The 23,567-nt window shown below is 38.0% G+C and overlaps 1 protein-coding gene across 2 annotated transcripts in view; it reads left to right on the forward strand.

Moving 5' to 3' along the window:
- LOC150079383 (5'-AMP-activated protein kinase subunit gamma-1-like) overlaps positions 1–23,567 on the forward strand; it is a 383,429-nt gene that overhangs the window by 47,519 nt on the left and 312,343 nt on the right. The window contains exon 1 of one of the 2 annotated variants that reach the window (XM_090383412.1): positions 16,897–17,084. The exons of the other annotated variant lie outside the window; for it this stretch is intronic. The gene's annotated coding sequence lies outside the window, so the exon portion shown is untranslated. Of the gene's footprint in view, positions 1–16,896; positions 17,085–23,567 lie in introns of those variants that run through there. 2 annotated transcript variants of the gene reach the window in all.

Here is a 23,567-nt window from a genome sequence, read left to right on the forward strand (position 1 = left end):
GGTACAGCTCTAAAACGGTGTTCGCAGGCCGGCCGCTAGTTAGAACACCGAACCTATTGGTAACTCTCTAGGAGGCTTCCAGATCAGCTAGTGTATAATCTTGCTACCTCTACTCTGCCAGATAGTGACTGGAAGGAGTCCGAGTAGTGTGTATGCGGGGAGCATTGTCGGGGCCACGTTATGTCAAGGATCTGGGTATATTCTTACCATGTGTACGTCATATCCAAAATTTTCATTACTTCATACAGCATGTCCCACCCTCCTTTTCTTACTATTGAATACACCATGAATTGTCAAACTAATAGAGCAAGCTTATCTGCGAAAACCTCCCAAGCACTTCCTAATTCATTTCACAAATATACGTGGTCTCAATTCTACGAAAGTGGAAGTGGACATCTCAACGATGTCCATTTCCACTTGCAGTCTGCCAAACCCCATGTACTTTTTCTGACAGAATCTCAGTTATCGGTTGATTCAACTACTGCTCATCTCAGATGTCCAAATTATTCGCTGTATGATTCCTTTCGCCTCAAAGGTGGTACTTGTGCATATGTCCGTTCTGATATTCCCTGTCAAAGACTTGGTAATTTGGAATCACCTATTTTCGATCTTCTCTGGCTTAAAATCTCTCTACCTCATTGTGTCAAATTCATCTGTTGTCTCTACCGTTCTCCCAACTCTACTAATCACTTGGAGCTCTTTGACTTCCTCTCTTTGCAACTTGACTTTCTTCAGTCCAACTTTCCTAACAGTGAGGTAATTTTCCTTGGTGATTTTAATGTTCACAACTCCAGCTGGCTTCCGTTTTCTAGTCACACCGACAAAGCTGGTCGAGATGCTGAGGCTTTTGCAATTACTAATGACCTTGCACAGATTGTTCATTTACCTACAAGAATAAAGGACAATCCTAATCATAGGATTGTCCGGTATTCCGGCATGCAATGCTATAGCTATTTCCTCGTGCACTATTCATCTGCGGTGTCATTTATAATTCCAGCACTTTCTTCTAAACTAGTTGGAACATTCGCTATAAACAACCTCTGTTCATTTATAGTACAACCACAAGTTAGCTGTACTACCTGTTTTGTTTCATTCATTCCTATTATATCCATAACTGAATGATTCAAATCGACCAACCACTTTTCCAGTTTATAATTATCATTTAACAAACATAAGTAGTTGACAGAATATTAGGAAAATATCATGCGGTAAATGGAAGGTATTTTAGTTTTATTGAGACAAGGAAAAGTGTTTTAAATTAAAGAAGACTATATCCATCTTTATCAGTAAATTTGTCCTCTTGGAGAGCACAGTAAGTATAATCACTGTCCTTCCCAAACCCCGTGGCAAAGTTCGAATCCCATCAATGACATGAGGAATTTTTATGGACTTTTTATCACGTGACTGAGTTAATCGATTACTGATTTTTTCCGTACAGCAAACAAGCAAATCGACAACAGAATACAAGCAATTTACAAGCACAGTACATAGCCCTCATAGCCTTAGTTGCTTTGACGCTTAACACACATTCTTTCATGTCATGCATTGGCTTGCTACCTGGGACTCTAAAACACTCTTGCAACTCATATTGAAGTGACACTTGTAAGTTAAGTGCACAGTTAAGTCGACCAAATTTAAGCGAAATGCAGTCGTTCTGCAACAACCAAATCCTCTTCTCGCATCTTGCACCATCCACTGGTGATATTCTGGCTTATGTTACCCATCTATGGTCAAATTCAATGGAAAAGTTTGGTGAAACTCAAGCAGTTGCTCTTGACATTTCAAAGGTTTTTGATCGTGTTTGGCATAAAGGTAGCCTTCTAAATAAGGTTCCATCGTACGGTTGGCCAACTGTTTTTTATAATTCGGTATCAAGTTTTTCCCTCTGACCGCTCACTGTAGGTGATGGTAGATGACTGTCTATCGTCTAACTTTTCCACCAATGCTGGTGTTCTCCAAGGTTCAGTTCCTTCTCCTGCTCTTTTCCTCTTGTATATTAATGACCTTCTTCCATTGACTGTAAATCGTATCCATAGTTTTGTTAATGACAGTACATTGCATTCCACCTTCCAGTTTAAGAAACCTTGCCCTGCACAATCAACTTCAACTTCTCGAATATTCACTACCATTTCCTTAAACACTCCTCTTCTGGTAATTCTGGAGCAAAGATAACTTAGTTGATTTCAATCCTTCTAAAACTCAGTCCTGTCTTATATCTCGCAAAAAAAGGATTTTTCTGCTCCTATGCTTATCTTCAGTGACAATCTGATTTCTAGGAAAGATCATATATCTCTATTGGGGTTATACATGTCCTGAGTTATAAATCTCTCTTGGCGTAACACATTACAAATACTGCTCCCCATGGACCTAAAAAATTGAGTTTTCTCCTCTGCTCTCGAGATTACTTTTTCTTCTAAAGTGCTGTCCACTCTGTACAAATCTGAAATCCGCCCTACCATGGAATATTGTTCTCACATCTGGGGCGGTTCCTCCATAACCTCTGTCAGGCTTCTGGACTGCATTTAAAAGAGGGTAGTCAGGTTAATTAATGGCCCATCACTAACCAAATCTCCCCACTCTCTGGCTCATAGATGTTCTGTTTCGGCTGCGTGCCTTTTTCTCTAGATACAGCCTCTTGGGCACTATTCTTCTGAATTTGCGTCTTTAATTTCCCCCTCCCCCCAGCACAATCAACTCTGTCTTTCAGATTAGTCCAAATATGTCCACAACCAGTCAGCATAATTTTACTGTCCCACGTCAAACTCACAGTACTTTGCTTCTTTGTCATTTAAGCCTTCAACTTTTTATTTATTTATTTATTTTTCAGTTGATTGTAAGATACAATCACCCCTAGTACGGCGTGCAAGCCAGAGAGAGGATATATTTACAATGCAGAGGATAAATTTACAAAAATATGTACAGTAAAAGGAAATATGTATATTAATATAAAAATTTTGTTCATTGCTGGATGTCCTCATAGAGGAGCATTCGCAACGCTAAAATTTATTAACTTCGCACCCGAATGTCGTGATGACATCATAACTCAGAGTAACTAAAAGACGATGGCTTCCAGCTTGTAGTGTTGCGACTCAGTTGTTTGTTGGTAGGTAGTCGTTCTGTGGGCCTTATTGGAGCATAGTTTTTCACAGTTAACCTGAAACCGGTTTACGGTTTCTATGGTATTTAGTTATTTAAACGTTTCAAGGAGTTTAGATTAGAGTGAAGTGGCCTAATTTTCAGGCTGCACGATTGCCTCTGATTTCGTGGGTACGAGGTGATACCTGTAAGTACTAGCGCATCATATCTTCCTGTCAATAGCTTGGCCAGGATATGGATATTTGTCCAAATGACAATAAATATCCACGGTGTCCACTCCATATTTGCATACAATATGCCTCTGGAGACAGTGAAGGGGAACAGGAAAATCTTGTTTAGCCACCTAAGTATCCAATATTCTATGGAGCTGAGGACCAAATGACAGAAGCGTATAAGGCAACCGGAGCAACGCACCTTACAATGTATTCCTTCAACAGTTGAACATTTTGAACCCCAGCCAATTCTTGTCTTGAGCGCCAGATGGCAGTTAGTACTTTCTTCCCAGTGGTAGTGAAATGCTCAGTGAAGGATAACTTGTTGTCTCAGGTAATTCCCAGATCCTTGTGATGATCGACTTTTTGAATGGGTTGGCCCTTTAAGAGAATGGTGATGTTATGTTTTTATGCTTTCTGGAGAAGGACATCTGGACAGAGTTAAGAGGGTTAATGTCGAGCCCAATCGAGGGAAGGAAGTTGGCCAGATTAATTAACTACTGTGTGGCTTGTAGAGCAACGTTATGCTCACTATCATTACTGCTTAATGGGAAGAATATTTTCAGGTCGTCCTCATAGGTTATGACGTTATTGCAGATTGAGAGGAAAGGATCGAGGGCTGCGGCGAAAAGTGTCGCAGAGAGCACCCCTCCTTGGGGAATCTCTCTATTTACTGTGTAATTGATGCTAAAATCTTCATGCTTTACTATTATGATCCTCTCTCTCTGTAACTTCCCTTTTCTGGAACAACATCCCTTCGCACGTATTTAGTCAAAATCTACAATCTACAGAAATTCAAGTCTAATGTCAACAAGTATCTTATTTCCTCTTCTTAGCTTTTAACCCACGCACGGTACTCTAATTTCTAATATCTTTCTTGTTTGGGATTTTCACACATACACCCTCAAACTAGTTGCTTTAGCCGTTTTAACTGCAGCTGATCTGGTCTTCCAGTTTGTGAAACAGGTGTTCAATGGGGGCGAGTTTTGGTCTCTGGCCAGTACGTTTTGACATATGCTGTCAGTAGAAAATCTTAGGGATGGAATAAACATCTGCATTCTGATGAAGTAGTTTGTCTTCGTCCTAGGAAATTATTGCTTTGCTTTTTCTGTTGCCGGGATATTCAGAAGGTGTTTTATTTGAACTGTTTCAGCCGAATAAAACTATCACAGCCAAAATGTATTGTTACCATTTCCAAGATTCAAATTCTGCATTGCAAGAAAAACGTCCTTCTTTGATCAATCTAAAGGGTGTTGTGTTTCATTTGGATGACATGCGTCCTCAAATCTCTCGTGTTAAAAAATCAGGGAGCTTGGTTGAAAAAAAAAAACAACACATTCTCCATGTTTTCAGACCTTCAGCCATCAGATTTCACCCATGCAGAGATCGCTAACGGTATTTTGCTAGAAGACAAACTTGAAGGGTTCAAGGCTGTCGAAAGTGTTCTGTCCATACTCTTTACTTCAAAGCCAAAGAAAGTTTATCAACTCGGTGTCAAAGTGATTTTTGAAAGATAGAAGAAAGTCATGCAATACGAAGGGAAATGTATTCTTGATTGGACGTAGTTGTGTTTTTATTTAAAAAAAAAAGAAGAAAGGATGAACGACATTACTTATGGGTTGACCTGATAGATGATCAGAGAATTTTGATTTTATGAGTAACGCTTGTCTAGACTGCAATACGAGAGTCTAGACAAGTTCCTCGAGAGATGTCACACTGAAGGTCAATAAGGCCAGCTGAAGTTCTCCTGACCTTTCAAGTCAAAGGGAAAGAGAAGACATCAGTTGAAATTTCCTTAAATGTTCTGTGCTTGTTTGAAGAATACTATTCGTCACTATCTAAAGCTGCGAAACCCGTGCTCATGATTTCTTCAAACTCCCGTTAAAGAAGACTCTCTTATTGGCGATTGGAAATTGGTTTAACCAACAGGCACTTTCACTGGAGATTTTTTGGGCTTCCAGTTGCACTCCTATTTCGACAAACTCTTCGAGACCGTGCCATTTAGAACGACAGCACGTGTATAAGTCTATTTGTTTTGTTATTAACACCAAATGGGCCTTGAATAAAAATAGAGAGATAGAGAGACAAGAAAATTGTAATAATTAATTATTTATTTATTTTTATGAATAAATAATTTATTTTTTAAACTACGTATATATTCATGATTATTGGTATATTGCAGTGTTATAATATATTAATTAATTATTTATTTCTAATTTTAATTAATTCTTTTAATAATTAACGAAATAATACTTATTTTTATACTAATCACAGTGCAATATTTCGATTAATGATTTCCATCCAGTTTTCCTAAGAAAACACAGCAGTTTGATAAGCATGTAATTATCGGTTCCTAAGAAGACCAAACAGAATCTTATTTACAAATCTCAATATCTCTCTATTCTTTCTCTTTATATACATACGAGTGTATAGCACACAGGAAGGTCTCAGGAATGCTTCTTAGGTGTTTACCTGGATCCTGGCCAACTTATCCGTGTTGAATATTCTATGAGAATGCCTGGGATTTCGTTGTATGGCTTGGCATTGCATCTGTCAGTTATAGATACATAACTCCATCGAGTGTTGCATTTTAAAAGACTAGGAAGCGAAGCTTAAAGTAGGTTAATGAGTGCATTGTGCAGCGCATTCATGACTTATACAAACACCTACAAGGACGCGCATAACTCTGCCAACAAATAGCGTTTGCCGCCTTCTTCAGGAGTTGTTTACAAGTTTGTATCTTTCAGGGGAATTTGCGTTTACGGTACAGTGTGGTAAAAGGAAGAAGGTACACATAATTCACGTGGTAACAAAGTTATTCGGTCTCGATTCCCTTGGTGTTTTCTTCCGGGTACTCCAATTATACGTGCGTGTATTATAAAAACGATGCAGGCCTGCCAATAAAAAATTTAAAATTAATTCTGGATAATTGAACGTAAAGTGAATGAACGTAAAGCGGAACATACAGTTCCATACATTTAATGCTATAAAATTGGGATACGTGCCATAACGAGCCAAATAAATAATTGTACACATTGAACAATAAATATTTATCAGAATAGCCATGTATTGTTCTCTGTCGCTTGGGGGCAGCGAAGGGTTAACCTTCAAACAGAAGCTGATTCCCACATACAGCAGAACGCTCTTAATACCAAATTTCATTTTAGGTAATATTGTTTTGCGTCGTTTTTGAAGTTATTTTTCCCAAAATGCTAAGTATATTTATGAGATCGCCAAGAGGGTGTACACCCATGCATTTCGAACATCCATAAGAAACTAAAATCTGTTAAAAGAAAGGTAAAAACTCCCGCTTGACTGTCTTCATTATAATTCTATTAAGCCTAAACGCTTTGGAATTTCAAATTTTAGGGACGTGTTCACTTAGCCTTCCTCTGTTGATCCAAGGTTTTACTGCAATAAGGGGGCGCTATTCATCACTTCCACGAGACGTTCAACGATTCATTACTTTTGGTCGTGGAGATCGGTTTCTCCGGTAGGATTAGTTTGACGCCTCATTTGACAGCGTTTAGGCTACCAACAAGAGACATTACTTCTTCCAGTCGACCATGACTGGTTATTCTGAAGTTCCGCACTCCTCACCAAGCAGGATATTTAGATGTCTCCTCTCCTACAAGGTCGCATGAAAAGACTGACGTGTTTTCCACGGTCGAGTCTCTTCCTTGAGTTTGGGAGCTTCATCAGATTTTTATTGTTTTTGACTATTTCAACCTTACGTGACAGTCAGTTCCTTACATCTGCAGTCCAACTCCAAATTGGATGAGCAATCAAGGTTCTTGTTTCAATGACCACAGCCATCTGTAGCCATTATAGTTCAACTGTTGTTCAGTCAAAAAAAAGATGAATTTCAAGCATCAAGATTTTTTAAAATAACAAGCTTTGCTATAACAAATGAAAACGTCTGTAAAATTGCCTACTTTTGAAACAAAATTTATTAATAACGATCTCTCTCTTTCTCTCTCTGTCTCTCTCTCTCTCTCTCCAACATCTATTTTTATTAATTCAAATTTTTAATCTAACCAATACAATGTATTTTGTTTTTTTTATACTAAATTTTGCTTTAAAATAAATATTAAGATGTCGCTGTTTATAAATCTTGTGAGAGTGCAGTGGTTTCACCACATGTTGCTCGTTTAGAGAGACCCAGCTTCTTAAAGGCCTCTTCAGTCAGGGCCAAAGTTAACCGATCTCAAGCGGAGGAGCAGATTTTTTTCCCAGTGAGTTAGTTCCGGTTTTTCGTCATATGCAATGTGTATTATTGGCTTGTGTACAGATAAAATACACGCAGTGAAAAATGACATTGGATGTTGATGCGCTGAATAATTAACAACTCTTCGATGGTTGATGAACGTCATTAACTGTAGACAACTAGATGCGGCATATACCCCATACAATGGCGCAACCAAAACTACCACAGATGCATATACATGTGTGTGTGTGCGCGCGCGCGCGAAATACAATACAGTACCCCATTGCTTCCAGGGTGTTTAACAGCCGAAGTTAGGGGTTGGGACGTGTTAATACACACTCCATATTTTTCATACTTATTCCAATGCGATTACTATTTCTTCACACAGGCGAAGGAGCCACTTCGGGGACATCGATACCGGATGGACTCTGCAAACGCCTTCAACATGATTTCCAGGAATCATTACGTCGCCTGGCTGATTACAGCTCTGTGACTGATCGTCTGCCTCACCGATGGGAGGAATACATTGATCGAGGATGATTTCATTAAGTACAAGCTACATCTACATCAATGTACGGTACACATCTGCAGGGTGTCTTGCATATCGTTTCGAAATGACCCTCGTGCTGCTACGATGGTCGCGAGGTATTTATTATTAGCCATAATACTCGTTGATGATTTTTCCTCGAAACGTACCAGCTCTAATTTTATTTTCAGATTGTTCTGGTGTAGATGTATCATCTCTTCTGGATAATTTCAAAAGTGTTTGTTCTGTAGCGTTATGTGTGCGGTTGTTTAAAGCGCTGAATCTTGTAAAATGAAAACAAAGCTTACTGCGCAGGACAGGATAATTTCTCTTTATCGTCTCTACAATTAAAACAGAAATACACTATATAAATAATATTATTCCCCTTGTCTAGACGATCACTGCTCTTGCTGGAAGCCCTTTTCTGCGTCATCAGGGTAGAAGTATTCTGTTTGGAGAATACGACCCGCTGTACTCTGCTTTTGGCAGATGCTAAGCTTTATGACTAACTCATTGAAACTGAAACCTTATACGAGAATCGTCTACATTTCTATCATGTACAAAGGTACGATCATTACTGCCAACTTCCCGACGAGTCTTCTGTCAGCTACTGCTTTATCGTGTTTATTGACCTCCAGGTTTCGGGTTCCGACTGGGGTTCTATTCACGGATAAATACGCTTCACAAGGGATAGATTGTAAGGTCCAGATCTTCTGAATGGCCAGGAATTCGGTAGAACACGTCACCCTGGTTCGGCTGTGGTCCCGATGTTATATTGACCACGTGTCTGAGCACCTTCCTGTACCAAATATTGCCAACGGTGTCCAACCGCCCGGGTATCACGAGACGCACGAAATGCTGTTGACCATCCAGCTTCAACGACTCCTTTAAAATCCTGTCAGCTGTGCATAATGTCGCCTTACTTCGAGTCACGAAATCATTGCACACTCTCGGTTGCCCACTGACTTTTTAAAACACCTTCAGATCCCTAAGTCAGGGCCGCAGCAAAAATTTCAACGCATAATCGTGATGTATATGGACGTAAACGATACGCTTATCCTTTACGTCCATACGATCACAGTTATGCGTGCAGATTGTCAAGTAAATCCGTCTATTCTTCCTGGGTGGAACAGCGTATCATTCTTATGAATTACCACAATCACTTATGTTTTAATGATTCCCAATAACTTACGGTCTTAGTTCGTTCATCTGATTTTGATTATTTCGCTACAAAGACTCCACCGGTGGACATCCGCGTGTCAACAATCCCAACCAATAATCCTTTCACCACCATAAGTCGCTTTTGTTCGTTTATAAACAAAGGCCATAAACGAATCGAATAATCGAATTTATTTCCATTAAAAAAAGACAGTTTTTTTGTAGGTTTTAACCGACTTCGATTAAAACGCATAATGACCTCATGTAGGCCATAGAAGACGTGTGTGTGTAAACATCGATGAACCAGGATACGCTGCAGCGGAATCGGTTACTGAATAGGCATATCAAGTGCGTGAACTTTCACCTGCGGTACCCCTACATGTCCTTGTAATGTTGGGTAAACAGAATGAAGTGATCCAATGTATCAGTACGTTACTATCAATTGTAACCTCGACCGCAAGCAGTTTCAAAATCTTTTATCCTCGCAGTTCGGTGTCTTTATAAGCCTTGCCTGGCTGTACCTTTCTCTGGTGACCTACACAAGACAAAGTATGTACTTTCTTGCCTGTGGCAAAACCACTTTCTAAAGTAGAACACAATCATTTCCTTATTTAAATTCATTTTCACAACAGAAAATAACCCGGTTTAATTAAATGGAACTGCGAGCTATTTCGTAAACTGTGATTCATCTTATAAAATAGTTCAAGTGTTGCGCAAAATATTCCTGGACTCTTTTAGGTAGATTTAAAATCAAAGCGAGATCGTCTACAGTACCAAGTTCGGTATCGAAGATAAGGTGTGCTTGCTCTTTTCAAAGCATCATTTGTATTAATAAACACGAATAAAAAAAACCGAAGAAGTGAGCGCAGAGAATCTACTGTCACTTGCAATGGAAAGAATGTGTCATATTTGAGAGAAAGAGCAAGAATTTCTATGATACTCTAATACTGCGCAAAGATACATTCCACCTAAAGGTTTGAAATCACGTTTCTTAATTTTCAAAGTTTTTATTAAATTAGGAGAAACTCGTTTACCAATTTTTATTAAGATATTTGCTTTTATGTATCAGAATCAAAAAACTTAAAAATATTTAAGAAATTTCTAGAATGTTCCAGAAAGGTGTGGAACATTGTAGAAGATTCCTGAACTTTGTAGATGATTCTAGGAAGTGGGATTATTATTTCAATATTCTAGACGATTGTAGATGATGCTACAGTGTTTCGCAATGATATAAATTGAGGAGTAAGAGCTGTAACTTATAAAGTCGAACACCCATCATCCAGAAAGAGTGTTTGGTGTCAGTTTTGTGTGTTTCGTGATAAACATGACAAGAAACTGAGTTTGAAAAAAGACGCTCTATTATAACTCTGTATAAAGAACCAAAAAACTGCTTCATTTGAAGGAGTACAAACTACCATTCGGCGACTGAAGGAGACCGGCAATTTAAAGGACAAACCACGATGAGGACGACTACGCTTAACACCGAAAGCGCAAGATAACACCACGACATTGATTTCTAAACGCAATCAACGACTTGCTGCACCTGAAATCCCTGCCGAATTCAATAGGGACAGAGGCAATCCAGTGTCTACATCCATTGTAAAACTTCGTCTTATACAAATTGGACTTCATGATCGTGTAGCGGTCCAAAAACCCTTATTAAAACCGGAAAATCGAAAGAAACAGTTGGCTTGGGCCAAGAGCTATCAGCATTGGACAACTGAAGTGTGGAAAAACGTACTGCAGACGGATGAATCCAAATCTGAAGTTTTTTGATCCAAGCGTACAGTTTATATGAGATGATCAACTGAACAAAAAATGGTGCCACATTGTGTAGTGCCTACAGTAAAGCGCAGTGGTGGTGACATTGTCAGAAATGAAGGAATTTTAAGAAAATAAAGATATAAAACATTCTTGAACATAATGCATTCGATTTTGTGAAAGAAATTTTATATCACAAAACCATAAAACCATAAAAACCATAAAACTATAAAACCATTGTCCAAATAAAAATAAAGCTATTTGTTCGACAAGAAACAAATTGGTAAATTAACTTTTATTTGTCTAAATAGAGGGTCTCCCAAAAATGTTACCATGTCTTGACAAGCTACAAAATAAACTTTGCATCACACTTTTGGGATTCTGTTCCATTCGAAAGGGTACAGATGGGACTGCTGTTGTGAATAACAGTCTAATAGCCAGTGTGTGTGCGTGGAGGGGGATGTTCTTAGACAGATCAGAAAAGGGAAATTCGAAAACAGAGCAGAATGTAATGTGGAAACGTGAGTTTGCATTTCATCCATCACCCTGTACAACAAGCGGACGACTGCAAAATAATGCCATACGGAACAGTTCAAAATATGTGCAAAGGCGATAGGTACAACCGAGGTTACTAGGGTGTTCAACTCTGATGTATCAGCTGGTCTGTGAGGAATAAATCTCTAACAGCCATTGAATGAATCGTTCAGACAAAGCGAGTGGAAGTTTGCGAATAGGTGTTTGAGGCGCTCTATTGGCATGGTTCTGTGGTCAGATGACGTAAATTTGAGAGCAGTGAAGTATATGAATCTTCCTGGTGTAATTGCAAGTTAGCATTACTCCTCCCTTGTCAGATCATTTCCCTTCGGTCGCATAGCGTTGACAGTTATTTAAGCCCACTGAGTACAATGGTTGTACTAGTTGCGTCAAGGAAATGTAATGCAGCGATTATTTTTTGCAAGATGGCGTTTCCCCACTACTGTCTTTACGTGCCGACAGCTTTGGATTAACACGGAACCCTTGTCAAAGCGCTGTGCTATATTTTGTGTACTAAATGTAACCAGGATACTAATTTATCCAGGAGGCTACTTTGCAGATGTGCAAGGTGGCTTCCATTGGCTTCTTGTGCAGTCTCGTAAGTGGTTATCCGTCATTTCTGTCCACACACGAAGTCACCAAGCATGAAATAGCATTGCTTCATGTTTTGGAAAAAGAACAACACCGCAACAGTATTCTCAACTTGCAAATTTATGGTAACAGTTTTCGTGGATGATGCTTGGCTAGTAACTGCAAAGAGCAACTGTTAACTATCTTCCACACTTTCAATACACATCAGACTTCGTCCACTCAGACTAAGACACTACATTACATGCAATCACTATTTTGTACACAATTAAGGAATCACATCATGTGCAAACAATGTTTATGTAAAAAATAATTGGACAAAAAAGTTATTGATCGCCGACTGCCTTCATACTCATCGCACTGTCCTCATCTTCTCTTTCTCTCTCTTCGGTGCCTAATTGATTATAGAGAGAATGACACAGATTGGAGAGGCAGTTAATGCAAATGCACTTTTACCGTTTCATCTAACTGTTTTTAAAATGCGACCTTCCTAAGGTGAGTTTATCGAAATAGCGAAGGTCGCCAACATCCTCCATCTGATTGGTTTGTTATCATTGTGCTTTCTCTCCCCGTCCCACCTATTCCATGCCCACTGAAGTAAACCAAACAGAAACCGAATGATGGTATACACAGTTCACTGTGTCATTCAAATATTATACTGACGTCACGGGAGACGTATCATTATTTCAGATAACGTCCTGGTTGAACAAAATCTTCAAGCATAAGGACTCAGCTGCTTATCGTAATTTACTGTTATTAGTGACACCATGCCGCAATTGTATACAAGTTTACAAGCACCATTTATCAACTGGTGAACGTACCAGTTGAAGGATTACTTTGTTTCTAGCGGTTCTGTAATGAGGCCATCTTTTTTATGCACCAATGTCCTCACCACGTCCTTCTGTCCGTCCACACGTAACAATTCAATTCCCAGCTGAGGGATTTTCATGAAATGTTATATTTGGACCTTTTAAAAATATTGGTTGAGCCATTCCAAATTTCATTAAAATCGGACAAAAGAAATCTGGCAATTATTATTTCTTTTTTTTTCTGTACAATTTATATGTAAAAAAAATTCATAGATTTAATGCAGTATTGTTAGCTTTAGATAGTCTGTCACGCATCGCCTGCATGTCCCCTGTCAAGAGATACGTATATAGAGAGAAAAGAGACCTTAAAAGTATACCTATATTTATATTTCAACTGTTTTTTTTTTTAAATCCTGGATGCGAAATGAAGTCGACTGAAAACTGAGCTTAATAACGTTCAAACGATAATAATGACTGGCCACGGTATCACGCGAACCAATATGAACCGCATTGGCCCCAAGTGATATCAAAGGTAACAGTTAAAGATGACCCTGAACAAGTTGCTGATAAGTTGAATAAATATTTTGAAATCACATTCGCATGCCAAGAATTTTTTTGAATTGAAGATAGCAGCGGGCTAGCTAATAGTAACTGCTGGGAGTTAAATGATTTTATCCCTCTAGAGCCAAAACTATTTGATATTTTTTTTAAAAAATTGTTTTACTGTCCTGGATCCAGGATAGTAAAACTTTGCATCTTTCTATTGGTCAATAGAGTTGATTCCTCGCCCATAAACTAACTGTTGGCAGCGCCTCTTGCCAGTATGCACATCAGGTTCTGGTAGCATCGGCAATCAGGAGTCTGACAGCAGGTAAGAATTTAATTTTTATGTATGTTTATCCGTATGTATTTACGTATTTTTGATCTCTGTTTTCTAGTGTAACCAAAACGGATTTAACCTACAATCCTTTAGACTTAAAATTCACAGTTATTGGAATGTAACTTAAATTATAATCCTTTCTCTTTATCTACCCCTAATAGCATGGTCCGATGATGGGTATTGGTAAGATGCCTAAAACGTCATCTTAAATGGTTTGGGCTATAAGCTTAATAAACTATATTATTAATTTCACGTGGTATAAGAGTGGTTATTAATTATAGTAATTAACGACTGCCAGGCATTTTGCTCAAGCATCAGTAATTTTGTCTTTCAGTTCTCGTGAACCCAATTTCTACTTTAATCTGTGGGCCAATAAATATGCCACCTTTCACTTTTGCAGAAGACAATTTTCGAATCATTGCTTCTATGCTTGTAGATGTCGCCTTGAGGATCCAATGCTTTAAGAAATTGTTTAACCAACCCCATCTTGATATGGAGTGGTGGAAGCAATACTTTTGTTTCTTGGAACCAAGACTAATTACTACATTGCGCGCACTAGGCTGAAACCCCATTCCAGCAGACCATTCTTTTCTCTTGTAGTGTTGCTCTGCTGCCTCAGAGTCCAAGGAAGAAAGGGAACTTTGTGAAACCACCTTGCAAACCCAGAAAGAGCTCCAGTATCTAGAAGGCACAGGAATTTATGGGTGTTTATTCCCATTGTGAAGAAACACTGCATGAAAACCTTTACATGAACTGTCTATGAAAAGATAGTTGGGTGCTGGGTGGAAGAGAGAGACAAACATTGATCTTTTTCTCTGCATTATTCATACTCCTTACTCTGCAGTAGCGGAGCTAATGAAATTCAAGGATGAATATTTTGGATTCAGTCGTCCGGAGGAGGAGACGTTTATAGTCATTGTTCATATGATGGATGTTTCGTTACTCTGCCATTGTATTTATCAACATATAATGCATCTGCTACAATCTCGGTTCTAATGTCCTGTTTTCCCTTTTGTCTTGCCGGCAGCAATTTACATGAGAACTCATTAAGTTTCATCTTATTTGGGAAGTTTAAACACTGCGATGATTTTGATTGATTGGTCTCATCGAAGTGGTTGGACGGCTTTCAAGAATTGTGTGAATATATTTCTTTCTTTTTTGTTAATTCAATTGTCGTAAATTATTGCATGCTTCAACTGTCGTTTTTAGAAAGTCCTGTTATGATGTGAGTCTTTGCAAATGCTAGTCTGTAATTGCTATTTTGCCCCTCCAGCACGCGGGTATCTTGCGTCGGAGGGTCAAATGGATATCCATCCTACCTTAGACGTGTGCTTAATTGGATCTGGTACTTTCGAATAATAATGTACTTCCATTTTTAGTATGATTATCAAAGCAGAAAGTAAATTCGCTTCATTACATCATGAAAAGTTTACATTATGAGTTATAAGACAAGAACTTGTTGGAATTAAAAGTTCTCCCAACTGCATAACCTATACATTCAATAATGAGTACAACTCAATCCACTGAAAGCTTCTTTGGAACTGCAGTATTAGATGTGAAATGAATCTTTACCAATCAATTAACAAACGAGGTCTCAGGCGAGGGTAGCACGGGTTTTTTCTCCCGGAAACTCAGGTTTTTCGTCCAGAAACAGAAATTTGACCTCAGAACGTACACAATTTATAGACAATATACGTACACAGAGAAATATGGCCTTAGTCACTGATGCTCCTAAAAAAATCAACTACAAGAACAGTTTTCAATGCATGTTGAACGAGAAAAAGGGTTCGCTTACTGCCCCATAAAAAGCAGCCATTAGATTCCAGTCCCTCCCCTAAAATAAAAAAGAAAACTTTGCTCTGCTTTCCAACAGAACTACTTCAACCCCATTCTTCCTTCCAGTACCGAACCTATCATACCTAGGTCCTCCACCGCGGAAGGTGTGGAAGACCTAGTTTGTGCTCAAACTAACTCTGACGGTTAGTTTCTGCATTGATTGGTAAAGAGTACAGGGGCTGATGAGCACATTGGTAAAGAGTACAAGTTCGTGAATCTCGCGGAGAGGGGCTCAGATAATTTGAGAATATCTTGTAATGTTTAAGGTTTTCTTAACCTTATGTGGAAATTGTTTTTAGACAGTCAATGTCTTAAACAAATGGCATGATATAAGAGTCAAAATTAAAGATATAAAACTATGGTGTGTTCAGTTATACTACCTCAGCCATAGTGTGAAGATGTAAGGGTATTTTTTCTAATAAAAATGAATGATAAAAGAAAATTTAAATATTATTTCGATTTAATATTCGTTCGAATTTTAAAGTCCAAGCTTCATCTAAATAATACAAAAAAAAATTATTTGCTGATAGCGCATTAAATTAATTTTATATATTGTCTGATATTTTCGTAATCTTCGTTTTATCACTTTTTAAATCAAACAAATTTAAATAACATTAATTAATTAAACTAATAAGACAGTTTTAATTAATTAAATTGATCGTTAACTAATTTCTAATAAAAATGAATAATAAATGTAAAATTAAACATTTATTTTCATTTAATATTCGTTCGAATTTTATTTCAATTAAAATATAATATAAAAATAAATCTATTGTCGTCTGACGAAAGTGTCAGACGACAATAGATTTATTGTCGTCTGACACTCGATTTAACTGATTAAGATCTTACGCATTTAGTTTAATGTAAATTAATATTATTCGGATCGATTTATATTTGAATAAATATATCTTAATTTTTTTTTTATGCTCGCGAGGGATTCTGTTGTTCTGATTCCCTTACTTTAAGAAGAGAAACAAACAAAAAGATGAAAAGAAAAGTTAGGTAAATAAATAAAGAATTGCATAAGTAAGGCTCCGGGGTGGGTGCGGTAGCTATCTTAGGAACCGGTAGTTATGCCTGTGTGCAGCCTAGTCACGTGACTGCAGAGCAAAAAAACCAGAACGCCCATCTAGCACTTAAGGAGCGCGTGTATCTGTCCTCTGGACACTACTCGACTATAACGTAAGGCCGGGTACGTGTTCTCCGGGCATATCTTACGAGCCAGTGTCTTGTGCTGCACGTGGCTCATCACTATAGCGCACTTTTCTGCGCATGCTGTTTTTATTTGTCGAACAGTGCGTGTAGTTCGTCACTGATACTTTTTTTTTTCACTCATTTATCGTTTAAAGGGTGATCTCTTTCCGGTTTTTTTTCCTCCCACTAAAAGTTTGGTATAATCAGTCTACGTGCGATTGAAAGATGGAGCTGTTTTAGGAACTGTATTAAACTATCGTTAAACAAAAGGAGCTGTTAAAAGGTATGTTTGTCATTTATATACGTAGGTACAATTGACAGCGTATTAATGGGATTTTAAAATCCCACAGAGTTGCCATTCTTTATTGCCTCTTCTGATATAACCAAGACTGACCTATTAGCGCAGTCTTCGAGCTTTTAGCTATAAATGTGGGGTAATTTGGCACGCCTTATGGAATGCGGACTGAACTTTGAACGGGTTCTCGTGGTTACTTTGCATACTCTTCTACGTTCACCATTATGGCAACGTCAGCCCCAACCCTTCCTTTAACACGTAGTACTCAGACTGCCATCGTAACCCCAGAAGCCACCAGCGCTAAGTATGTGGACATAGCTTTAATAAGAGCTTACTCTAAGATAATTACGTACCTTTTTGAGTTAAGCGTGGATTCAAATTGCATTACTGCTGACCTCGTTCCACGAAATAGCAGTATTGAGGACAGGACAGCGACCTCTGAGCACGTGCGAATGCTACAGATTCCGACATCCGATTTTTTCTTTCTTCTCCGAGATATTCTCTACCAAAGCAAATCACGGTACCCGCATAGTACGGTATTCTTAGCATCTTGGCGGCTTGGTGACCTCTCGCAGATTTTCTTGACACCGACTGGTTAAGTTGCAGACAGCGGGAGTAGTGTGGCTTCGTTTACGATATTGTGTTGCACTTATTGTGGGAGGAATTGCTGTATCTACTTACAATCATTTTCCTCATCAGTTTTCCTCACTGCCTTTTGTGCAGTTTGTCTGGGAGATGCAGTAACGTGAGTGAAACTCTCTATACTATTCATAATCTTTGCGAATGTTACGCTTAGCTAGAAGAGAATTACGTGGCGTTCGTGTCTGAAATTAGTAGAAGTAGAATATTTGATTTTAAAAATTTATTTAATAATTTATAAAGCAAAATCAGAAAGCTAGAGATTCGAATAATGCGTATTCTTTTTAGTATGGAGTCTGAAAAATCGCACGTATATTTCTTTCAGTACACTCACGCTTGTGTATGAGACACTGTAATTCTTTCTAAGTGTGGGTTTACTTAAAGAAACATATTCCAATAAAATTGGGGGGGAGGGGAAGGAAAGATATTGGACATCTTTCTCCGATCCATGCAAAGATGTCTGCATTTTCTGAAAACGATCTCGATTGTCCAAAAAAATTGGACAATGAGACTCCAGCAAGGGAGGTGGAGGGTAGCTACCCACATTTAGTAAGGGCACAATCAAAGGTCTATATCTCGGTCCAAACATTATATTCTAGCGTATGTCCATCAAACGAACAATCATAAAATTTAACTCTAACCCCCCCCTTCCCAAATAGACGATACAGTCATTCAGTACATTAAATACGTCAAACAAATTAGCCAGAACAATCAATAGTCACATAGTGGACATAGCGTGTATCTATCAGCGGTACCTCACAAATCTGCGTGCAAGTGTTACTGTGAAGAAGCAAAATCTGCCAAGACCAGATGAGCGTGTGAACAACACTACCCTCCATACCTACACTACTCACACGCTCATCTGCCAAGACCAGATGAGCGTGTGAGTAGTGTAGGTATGGTGGGTAGAGTGTTGTTCATCTGGCCACTTGTTACTGAAAGGTCCCATCACCAGGAACGGGATTGGAGCTTCCACCCCTTCCTGGTCTGGCTCCGTCCACGGCAGAAGGAGCCGGATCAGGTTAGTAGAGGGACGCCTGTCGGAGCCCAATTTCCCCAGCAGAGCAAGGAGCGAGAGGACTTAAGGAATGAAGTGGGGGAAAGAGGGAAGAAAGGGAAAATAATCACAGTATAAAAGTGAGATGGTCGACAGGAATGATTTATAGTACGCATGCTGCCCTCCCTCCAGCTCACAATAGCAGTGGTTGTTTAGAATTGGCGCCAATGTTAGTTAAGGCCGTGAGGCATTGTTATATATCACCTGGAAGTTTATTCTCTAGTCGGAATACTGGTTTTTCTTTATTTGAAAAACCACGAAGCCCTCACCCGAAACTGTATCTCAGCCACAGTACGAAGAAAGTCCATAAAAATACCTCCAATTTCAACAGAAATCAAATCTGGACTTTTTCCATGCAGTACATAAGAAGAGCGAAGCCAATTTCTTCCCTATAAGGATCTGCCTTTGGAATACGATAATATTAACTACAGAAAACGAAGGGATACTATCGTAATTTAAGGTGTAATCAAAGCATCTGACTGGCTGTTTCGGATCATATGTTTTGGTTACTCGTATAAGACATTGTCTTATAAGTTGATTTGAAGAGGACAAAAATACTTAGCTTAAATCGCTCTTTGAAGATCTTTCATTATGAAAGATTAACGAGGAAAGAAACAAGATTCCAAGAAAGAAAATAAGAAAGGTAACGCAGAACGTATTAAACGAAGTCCTTTCAATGTCATTTATTTCTGTTTCAGGAAATTATGCTCAACTGTTACTGTTAACCCATCGGAACGGTGTACCAAGCCAGGAAATTAAGCTATCATCGCGAAATCACTTTTAATTTCTGGAGATTTGCTTTCCACTGTTTACTTTCGGATTCCAATTTTGTTAAATCTTCTCAGTGGTTACGTGTTTGATTTATCGCGAGCATGCAACGTGGAATTTTCAGTAATGGAAGAAGGGAAGCACTTCGAAATGTAAATAATAGAAATTGGCCAAGCTTTTTCAATGACTTTCATAGCACAAAGCGCTGCAATTTATAGAATTAATTTAAATTAAATAGGACAAAAATGGTCCCTTTCCAGAAGACATAGTTGGATGAAGTTCTTACAAATATTTGCAATACATCTATAAATCAGAACTCGTTCAAGTGTCTATTAAGAATTAATTAAAATTCCTGGGAAATATCTATTAATGAAAAAGCACAGTTTATACAAAGAGTCTGATTAAATCAATGATAAATTAATGAAAATAATTAGAAATTTTTAAAAGGACAGTTCCATTGTGATATATGGTGGACAGTTCCCTGGTGGTCAATATAGAGTTTAAGATTTGATAAAAGTGGTTGCAAGACAAGTGCATACGATTAACGTGGTAAAGGTCCTGATTTTGAAGTTGAATAATAAATTGAAATATATCCGACTTTATAAAAATTATTTAATGATAACTTTAAAAACGCAAGAATCGTGGAGAAGTACAATTTATAATTTTTATTGAATTTATTTTCAGTTGGTAATGGGAAAATTGATCAAATGATTAAGTATTCGTTTCGAAAGTTAGTGTAAGATCGATGAATTTAAGGAAGAATTTTCTCCTCGGGAGTTAATCTAAGCTGTGGAGTGTATTAAAATGCTAAGGCCCCTGGAGTGGACTTGCGAAAGGCAGAGATTGTAATGGTTACAAAGTTGTATTCAAATTTACTGAAATTGTATAATATGCAGCCTGTCTTGGTGATGGATGTTGTCCAGAGAAACTGCTACCATTAAGAATCCTGATAAACGTAGAAAGTATCCTGGATCTTATTGCCCTATAGTTTTGTTACTGGTTTTGAGCAAAGTGTTTGATCATTCTAATAGAAAGCACAGTAAAGACAATTTGAAAATATAGAGAAGATTATCACTAAGGAATTTCCTCAATTGTCCATATTGGGACGTTTTTCGGATGAAAATTTGAGGAATATCGCAGACAAATATAATAAATTTGCTTATGTTAATGATTTCATCAACAATGTTAATTCATGCTTATTCAAGAAACAATTTAGAAGATAATGCGAACTAATTAATAGAAAGAATTGGGCTAATCGGATCTTTCCAAATGAATCTTACACATAATTTTATTAAAAAGGAGATCTGGACATCCAGTTAGTAAAACTAATGGGATTTCTATCCCTGATGAGCATAATAGGTATTTAGATGGTTTTCCAGGATGAAAGCTCTTTTGTGTGTGAAGTACAGAGCAGCCGATGTCTTATCAAAGCTTGTTGAAATGGTTAACATAGAATGTGGCCGAGTTATTCGGTCTCAGGCAATGGTTGCCAAATTAGTGTTTGCTAATGGATTGATTTAAAAATTAATTAAAAAATAAAAATATTAAAAGAATTTCTATGAAGTCACTTTGAAGAGAGAGGAGTATTGCATCGAAAATTCAGCTTTGTCTTTCGTACCACCTTCATCTCAAGCGAAAAGTAAACCATCTTTTCAATTATCAGGAACACATCTCTGCGTGCATGTAACATATTAATCGACTTATTCCATGTGGAGTAAATTGCTTACTTATAAATTTCTTAATTAATTCATAAGTTCTGGTAAATTGAATTATGACTTTCATATCCCCATCATACGCCCTGGATTCCAGAAATTCGCGCTTGGAGCATGCAGTGATGTATTTGACACATAATTCCAGGCAGGCGCATCAAGGTCGAAATTAAGCTAATCATTCTGTCGCAGCTGGATGGCTATCAATGCGGTTGTAATATATTAATGTTTTAGATTGCCTTTCTGAACATTGTGAGTTTGTAGGCAGATCTGAAGATGACAGTGGGGAGGGTAATTGTAAGGAAAGTTCTCTGTGTAGCATTACGAACACCCTTTTGATGCTTTATCGTTGAAATCCTGACTGAAAGAGTTGTAGGCCTCACGTTTAGCATTCTTAGTAAACATCCTGGGATAGCTGTGACCTTCAAATGCTGCGTACCGGATAACCATCACTCAACGCCAAAGAAAAAGAAAAGGCAACAGACGCGGACTGCTTTTTCAACGAATCACATTAAACTGCAATGCTGAACGGGGAAATCGGCGTTAAAATCTAAATATGCTACCCTGCCGCGCCATCTGTGAACAGTAAAGGAATACTTCGAAGCTTTTTAAGTCGTAATAAGGAAGATTTACCCCGGAGCAGTTATTTGCCCCTGATGCAAAAAATGAACTTTAAACAATGCTTATTGTCATCGAGTTGGATATACATTTAAGTTCTTTCACTAGGTAGCAGCCTCTTTTTTATTTGAAGTAAATACAGTACTTCCTATCAACATATTCATTTTGTATTCAATTTACCTTCCGCTTTGTCCAAATAGTGATAAAGTGGATCACGCATTAATTGGTTGCTACTCTAAGGAAACAAAAAAACTGTGGAGTTTACAATTTAATATTAAATAACATCCCACATTTAGATCCTGAGGCAACTTCCTTTAGCTTGTCAACATCCTTGTTTAACAAAAACGTATCTTCCTGTGTAGCAGATACACTCCTTCCTCGAGGGAACAAATTGTCAGTAAAATGATAGAGAGTGCCGGTCAGAAGGGGACTCAATACTGAAGGTTGAAAATATAAAATGTGTGTTATTCTTGAAGGACATTTTATTATGAAAAAGAGAAAAGATAACAACAAAAGTGGTTGGGTGACTGACTTCAAAAAGCTTCAGCAGTGACACGAAAACAAACCCGCGGTGATCAGGAACTCAGAAACTTAATAAAAGTCCTAAAATTCTTTGGCAAATGTCTTGTTTTCTAAGTGGTAGCAAAGGAGATACCTTTAAAATATTAAAGTGGGGACAGTTGAAGAAATGGGCGACCCTTAAGTCCTTCAACTTTCTCAAACACTTATAGGCACCTATTTTGATCCAAAAATAACCTTCCCCATTAAAATACATTCGTCTTTTCCCCGTGGCTGCTACCATTTATTCTTTTGTCCATAAAATTCCGCAAGTTTTCTATTGAGATCAAGGTCGTGATGCTGCTGCTGTATCCAGAGAAGTTATCTTCTATCGATCGAGTACGTTGCATTTCCCTGAAGTTTCTTTTACTGCCAGTAACTCACGCAAATAAAAAAAAAATATTTATTTACTGGCCTCAGTATTTATTTTATTATTTCTTTTTTTTGTTTGGAATGCAACGCCTAACTTTCCTCAAATGACAATACATAATTTTTCACACAGTGCTGATCAAAACAATGTATTTTGAAATAAGTCCAATTTTAAACCATTATTTGCAACTTTCTGTGTAGAACGATCACAGATTCTCTTTAGATACATGTAACCTGTAGAGGGACTGTTGACCACAGGAGAGCATGGTTATAAACCATTTTACACTCATGGTATAGAATACAGCGAGTCAAAAATTCAGTTAAGACAGAATGAGGTCTGTATGCTGTCAGTAATGTACTTTTTCCGTTTTTAAAGGCAAAAAATATCGTAGGAAGACTTTCACAAGAATGCGTACATTCTATCGAGGAAAGAATGGACTATTTCCTGCTAGGGATTCGTGTTCTTATTTCAGCACCAAAAAGAAGGAAGAGTGGCTGTGTTAAATGAAAAATACAGTAGAGGAGACTGTTTTTATTGGTTTGTAGTGCTTCGCCTTGTAAACATGGCTTTGAACTCAAAGAATGAAAACGAGACTGGGCAGTTGCAACAGTATTGGAGAATGGAAACACGCGGATTAAGGCAGCATCAGAAGATAACCTTTAAAGCTGGCTCTGTCGCAACTCATTTAGTGTTTCCCTTGGAGCAGAAGCTGATGTCGTGGGGCGGAAGAGCAACGCACGAATGAATTAATA

Source organism: Mastigoproctus giganteus, chromosome 10, assembly GCF_048544385.1.
Source record: "Mastigoproctus giganteus isolate SK-2022 chromosome 10, ASM4854438v1, whole genome shotgun sequence".
NCBI lineage: Eukaryota > Metazoa > Arthropoda > Arachnida > Uropygi > Thelyphonidae > Mastigoproctus > Mastigoproctus giganteus.